Source organism: Vulpes lagopus, chromosome 10 (assembly GCF_018345385.1).
Source record: "Vulpes lagopus strain Blue_001 chromosome 10, ASM1834538v1, whole genome shotgun sequence".
Taxonomy (NCBI): Eukaryota; Metazoa; Chordata; class Mammalia; order Carnivora; family Canidae; genus Vulpes; species Vulpes lagopus.
Genome location: NC_054833.1, coordinates 26837915 through 26844293, shown reverse-complemented (window position 1 = coordinate 26844293; position 6379 = coordinate 26837915). Strand labels below are relative to the sequence as shown.

At 59.6% G+C, this 6379-nt stretch overlaps 1 long non-coding RNA gene across 1 annotated transcript; it reads left to right on the top strand.

Moving 5' to 3' along the window:
* Positions 1-389: 389 nt before the first annotated feature.
* LOC121499416 lies at positions 390-2929 on the top strand. The gene is made up of 3 exons (XR_005990116.1): positions 390-557; positions 1090-1239; positions 2699-2929. It is a non-coding gene; the product is annotated as an uncharacterized LOC121499416 (long non-coding RNA).
* Positions 2930-6379: the final 3450 nt, after the last annotated feature.

The following is a 6379-nucleotide window of genomic DNA, read 5'->3' as shown; positions in this document are numbered from 1 at the left end:
GGCGGCCTGTGGGTGCCTGTGCACATGGCCGCCCTCCGCAGGGACTGCTCTTCCATCCTCCCATCTCCTGATGAAGATGCTCCAACTGCATCTTCGGGAAGACGAGCCTCCCCTGCACCCCCTTCACGAAGGCTGGTGATGCACTTGGCCCGCACTGACGTAGGCACCGACCGAGGAGCAGCTGCCCTGTGTGCAGAGCTCTCCTAAGCACCCCAGGCCCGACCCAAGCCAGAGGGAGGGGCCGAGGCCTCAGGTCAGGGGTGGAGTTTGCGGGCGGGAGCTGGGGCAGAGGAGGAAGCTGAGGCTTGGGGGGAGGCAGCCGGGGAACACCAGGCATAAGTGCAGCTGGGGGGGGGGGCGGCCGGCGGGCAGGTGCCTTCTGAGCGGCCTGAGCCCTCTGCTCTCCCTTGGCTGCCTGTCTGCGGGGGCCCCTCTGGCCAGGCTGCGCCTGCCCTGGAATTGGGAAGGGCCCAACAACAGGTCGTGAGGCTGACTCGATGCTCTCAGCGGAGAACCCCCGGGGACTCTGTTCCATCTTCTTGGCCCCAGGAGGACAAGTAAGCATGGATACGGCCTGTGGGTCAGAACAAACGCACTGGCCTCTGGGAGACGAAGGGGTGGGGGCAGAGTAGGGGTGGGCTCGAGACTGGCTTCTGTGGTCCTTACAAATCTGGGACAAAGGAGAAAGGGTGCAGGGTCGACGGGAGGTACATGTGTTGAAGTTGTCAGGGAGGAGCTACAGGCTTGCTGCGTGAGTGTGAGTGTGAGTGTGTACATGCACGGGGTGTGGGCCGCCAGATGAGCGGGGCGGTGGGGGGAGCAGGGGCTGGGTGCCCGCGACTGGGAGACCTGGAGCCCCCTCTCGGGTTGCCTCGGGTGGGTGCAGCCTGGGTGGCAGCCTTTGCTCCTTGGAACAAGCCTACTTCCAGGTGTACTGGAGGGAGGGAAGGGCGCGGGAAGGCAGGCACGCAAGGGTGCTCCCGAGATGCTGTTACGGCAAAACATCGGAAATAACCAGAACACCCACCAATAGTGGGTTGGTAGGACAGATAATGGCAAATTCTTATAATAAAACATTGTCCGTCTTAGAAACGGCGATCACACCAAAAATGCCTGAGCGACCTTTTGCACGAAACCAGAGCCCACGACCGTGTGTGTAGCAGGACTGAGGATGAGTCATGTAAGGTCATGGAGACGGCCCGGACAGGTGTCACAGGAGAGTCGTGGTGCCGTCTCCAGGTGTGGACGATCTTTCTCTCTCTGGTTTTGGGAGTAAATTTCATATTGTCTGGATTCTTTTTTTTTTTTTTTTTAAGATTTTATTTATTTATTCATGAGAGACACAGAGAGAGAGAGAGGCAGAGACACAGGCAGAGGGAGAAGCAGGCTCCATGCAGGGAGCCTGACGCGGGACTCCATCCAGGGTCTCCAGGATCACGCCCCAGGCCAAAGGCGACGCAAACCACTGGGCCACCCAGGCTGCCCCATATTGTCTGAATTCTTAATTAAAACAGTAAACATACTTAATTTAAAGAACTGTCAGTGGGATCCTGGCTTCTGGTTGAGACTTCTGGAGGGCGTTGTGTTCCCTTTAGAAAAGATTTTTCAAGTCTCAGGTCAAAATCCATTACTTGTTCTAAACTTGGTATGTAGGTTACAGACAGCATTTAAAACCGAAACGACAAACATTATATGGTCTCATTCATTTGGGGAATATAAAAAATAGTGAAAGGGAATAAAGGGGAAAGGAGGAAAAATGAGTGGGAAATATCAGAGAAGGTGAGAGATCATGAGAGACTCCTAACTCTGGGAAACGAATTAGGGGTGGTGGAAGGGGAGGTGGGCGGAGGGTGGGGGGACTGGGTGACGGGCACGGAGGGGGGCACTGGACGGGATGAGCACTGGGTGTTATGCTAGATGTTGGCAAACTGGACTCCAATAAATAAAAAAATAATAAAAAAATAGAAAAAAATAAAAATAAAAAATAAAACCGAAACGCACACAAACACAAAGCTCAGCGTTATTTGGTGAAATAAGACAGATTTAATAAGCACGTTGTGCTTTGTGAGGTGAAGGGCCAGCTCTGGGGTCAAACACGGTGCTTCGGGGTATGGCCGCAGACCTGCTCCTGCTCAGCCGGTTCTTGGGATTCAGATGCTGAGGGACCCCCTGCCCCCCACCTCCAACTCTCTGGAGCAAAGAGAATAAAGGCCCCAAAGAATCCTTTTTTTTTTCTTTTTTCTTAATTTTTTTTCCTTGTCCGTGGAACCCAAAGCCGCATTTCTCCCTCTTTTTCCCCAAATGTGCTGCGTGCTATGGGTTTGTTGGGAGTGTGCTTCTTACCAGCACCATTGGGCGATATGGAGGCAGTTTTCTCCGCAGAACGGAGAGCTCCCCGAGGGCAGGGCTGCCTCCCCCGCACAGCTGCGTGCTTGTGCCTCCGCCTGCAACTTGGGAACCGGGGATGGAAAGATGCGAGGCCACCTTGTGAGGTCTGTGCAGGGAACAGCGTCAGGTTTCCTGTTGACCCGATGCAGCATCATCAGCAGTGAGCCCCGAGAGCCCACGGGCACAGGCTGCACGGTGGCAACAGGGCCCCGACGGCTACTCACAAAACGCTCCATCTGAACCCGCGTGTGACCCGGCAGCAAGCCATCGCGCGGTCGTCCTGGTCATGTTTCTTCTCTGTACTTTACAGTCTCTGACGTCCTGGAGCCTGTGACACGGAGGGACAGCCCTGAGTGACAACCGGTTCCTACAGATGGTGAGCGACTCCCTGCGTGGTGTCCTTGAATTCCAGCCCAGCAAACCCGGAGCCCGCAGCCCTCCCCGCCTGCTGTTTATCACAAGGTTACCCACAAGGTCCCAAGGACGCAAGACCGTCCCCTGCCCCACGTCAGCACAGCGCCGGGTACGGGACCACGAAAGGCCGCCGCTGCAACCCTGGCCTGTTCAGCTGCACACCCTGCTTGCCCGACGTCCCCCAACAACCACAATAAAGGCTTTGTTCTTGTTTTCCTCCTGCCCCTTCTGGCTCCCGACAGACCCTGGTGCTCCCCGGGTGGCCCGCTGGGCTGGGGCACACCCCTCCGGCTCGGGGGCGAGAAGTAACCGACTGTCCCCTCGGTGGCAGTGGCTGCTGGAGTGTGGGCCTCGCCGTGCCCGATGACAACACGCCCCGGGGTCACCCCCCAGCCAGGGTCGCCATGTGAAGTGAGTAGGCACTCAAACCCCCCAGATTACTCTGGATTCGTAAAAGTAGACTCCAGCCATTTGGAGGTGCAGGTCTCCCCCTTGCTAACAGGCCTAGGCCTGCAGGGGACGTGTTCTATGAGCACAGGGGCCCCTTGGATGGTGCTCGGGCTCGGAGTCTGCAGAGCCAAGGCGGCGGTCAGCGTGATCCTAGGGCCTCCTGGGCGAGTCCGCTCCAGACTCGCAGACGGTGGTGGTTTTGGGGGCTGAGCACGTGCAAGGGTGTCAGCAAGGTGGGGGGCGACTCTGTGATGCGTCAAGCAGCGGAACAATGCTTTCAGACCTTTTCCAGAAGACACCGGCACGTCGGGTGCCGCCCGCAGCAGCGGCTCTCTCTCTCTCACAGAAACGCCGCTCATCCTCCCTGCAGGGGACGGTGGGAAGCTCCTCCGGCCGTCAGCTCCAGGGACGGTCACGTTGGAGGCTTCCTGCGGTGAGAACCACTCAGCGGCAGGGAACTGTCATCTCGTTTCTGAAGCTCCGGGAGCTCGCCCGGTGGCCAGGGCTCCTCCCGGGGGTTTGGACACTGTGGCGATCTGTTGGGAGACAGGAATGTCCCGAGACAGCGAAGGAAGCACCTAACGTTGCAGCGAGCCCGCCGGCCCCAGCTGCCCGTGGGTCTGCGGTGTGACCCCAGCAGCTCCCGCCGGGCCTGTCCTGAGAGGCTGTTTCCGAGCTCACGGCCTGGATGGCCCGACCGCGGGACGGCAACGACACACCGCATATACCCACGTCTGGGAGTGGGCCGGCTGTCCCGACCTGGGGACACGGCTCAGCGCGCCGGGTGACGGGGACACGGGGGCCTTGTCGGGAAGCCGCGCCTCCATAGCGGGCTGTGGAGGGCACAGAGCTCGCTTTCCTGATGAAAGGCTTCAGGCGGCAGCAGGCCGGTGGCAGGCGCCCAGGCCCCGTGGGCGTGGGCGTGCTGGCTCCTCGGAGGGTGGGGCTGCGCTGGTGCAGGAGGTCCTTGTTGGGGACCCCGGGCTGCGGCCTTGCTGTGGGGGGGGCCTGGACGCGGGAGGCTTGGGGGGGCTGAGGGCCGCATGGGGTCGCCTGGGGCCACCGCGCTCCAGCTTACCTTCCCTGAGGCTCAGCCTCTTCATCCTCATCTCCAAGGATTGTCCTAAAACTTAAATGAGATTAAGTAGGCGAAGCTTTCAAAGTGCTTCCCTCCGTCAGGCTCATCAAGGACGCTGCTTAGGAGCAGGTGCCGCATCCCTCCCTCCTCCCCCCCCCCCCCCCCCCCCCCCCCCCCCCCCCCCCCCGCCCGCCCCTTCCTTCTCCCCTCCCCCTCCCTCCTCCCCTCCCTCCTCCCCTCCCAGCTGGTCCCGGGCAGGTTAGGGCATGATGAGCAGTGCTGACCCACCACTGAGGCAGGAGCCAGGGCGCAGCTCCTGACCCCACAGGTGGGGCCAAGGCACCGTCATGAGCGGCTCCTAATTGTCCAGGAGGGGACGCGAGCGGCTCGAGGGGCAGATGAAGGGGGGCAGTTGGATTATCCTCTCTCTCCTCCTCTAGAGAAACATGAGATTTCTGGCCTGGAGGACAAAGTGCCTCCCTCACAAAAAGGAAGACAGTTAAAGCTTCCTTCTGCTGCAGGGGGAAGGGGAAGATGCCCCTCCCCTCAGGAGGTGGCCGCCCGCTTTCCCCACCCGAGCAGAGCAAGCTTTCCCTCACTGCCACTGGCTCGCTCATCCCGAGCATTCATTTTCTTTCATGAGCAGAATTAATGACTTTAGCCAATTTCTGGTGCTCGTGAAGTGGTGCCTTTCATCACCAAGGTTAACAGCTCCCTGTGGCAGGTCCCTGCTCCGCTGGGACGGACGACGCCCCCCGGGGGCTCTGGGTGGCCCGCACCCGTCCTGCTCCTGGGACACCAGATGCGTCCTCTTCCTTCAACCCACAATCTCTGCCCCTGTTAGTCCTCCAGCTTCAGGCTCCCCTCTCCCAGGAGTCCTCCCCGATTACAACCACCCTGTGATGTCATCATCTTTTTTTCTTTAAGATTTTACTTATTCATGAGAGACACAGAGAGAGGCAGAGACACAGGCAGAGGGAGAAGCAGGCTCCATGCAGGGAACCTGATGTGGGACTCGATCCCGGGACCCCGGGGTCATGCCCTGGGTCAATGGCAGGTGCTCAACTGCTGAGCCCCCCAGGTGTCCCTGATGTCATCTTCTTAAAATACTTGCACGAGCCCGTGACGGGGAGACAGCCAGCCCGGTGGGGCCACGCTGGGGAGCCGCTGACCAAGGCCCCTCACCCAGGGTAGGGCCAGGGAGGTTTCTGGAAGGAGGTGCGTTGAAGCGTGTGGCGGGTCACGGCTGGAGCCAGGGCCTCCTCCCGTCCGCTCGGGGTCTCTTCCTGCAGGGCAGCGCTTACTCCGGGGCCTGGCCCCTCGCAGCCCGCTGGCCCGACGCAGCCTGTTGCCTGCTCCTGTGAATGCGATTTTACTGGCCTGAGCCGTGAGCATTCCCCATGCACTGGCCGGGCTGCTGCGTGCGATGCCGGCCACGCAGAGCAGCAGCAGCAGGGGCGGCTCTGCGTGGAATCAGTTTGCCCGCCCAGCTCCCAGCGCGTTGGCTGTTTGAGGTGAACCGTCCTGACGCTCCATCTCCACCAAAACGTTCCCGCCCTTGGAGCCAGGCGGTTGAGTCTCAGGGTAGCCGGTGTCACCGCGCTGAGAATCAGGCCGTCAGAGCACCGTGTTTGGATCCTGGGTCAACCCGGTGGCCAGTGGCTGCACAGCAATAGAAATAGTAAGCGCAGCAACAGTTTCTATCGGCTCAGCTGTTATCATGTAATAGGCTTGGGGTTGGGCTTGCAAAATACAGGATTTCATTCTCACAGAAATATCTGGAATGTGGGTATTTTTATCCTCATTTTACAGATGCTGAAACTGAGGCTCAGAATAAGTGGTGAGCCTAAGGACCACATTCACCCTCTAGGAAAAGAAGAGGATATAGAAAACCAGTAGCGGGGTTCCTGGGTGGCTCAGGGTTGAGCACCTGCCTTCAGCCCAGAGCGTGACCCCAGGGTCCTGGGATCGAGTCCCGCGTCGGGCTCCCTGCATGGAGCCTGCTTCTCCCTCTGCCCCCCCCCTCTCTCTCTCTCTGTGTGTGTCCCT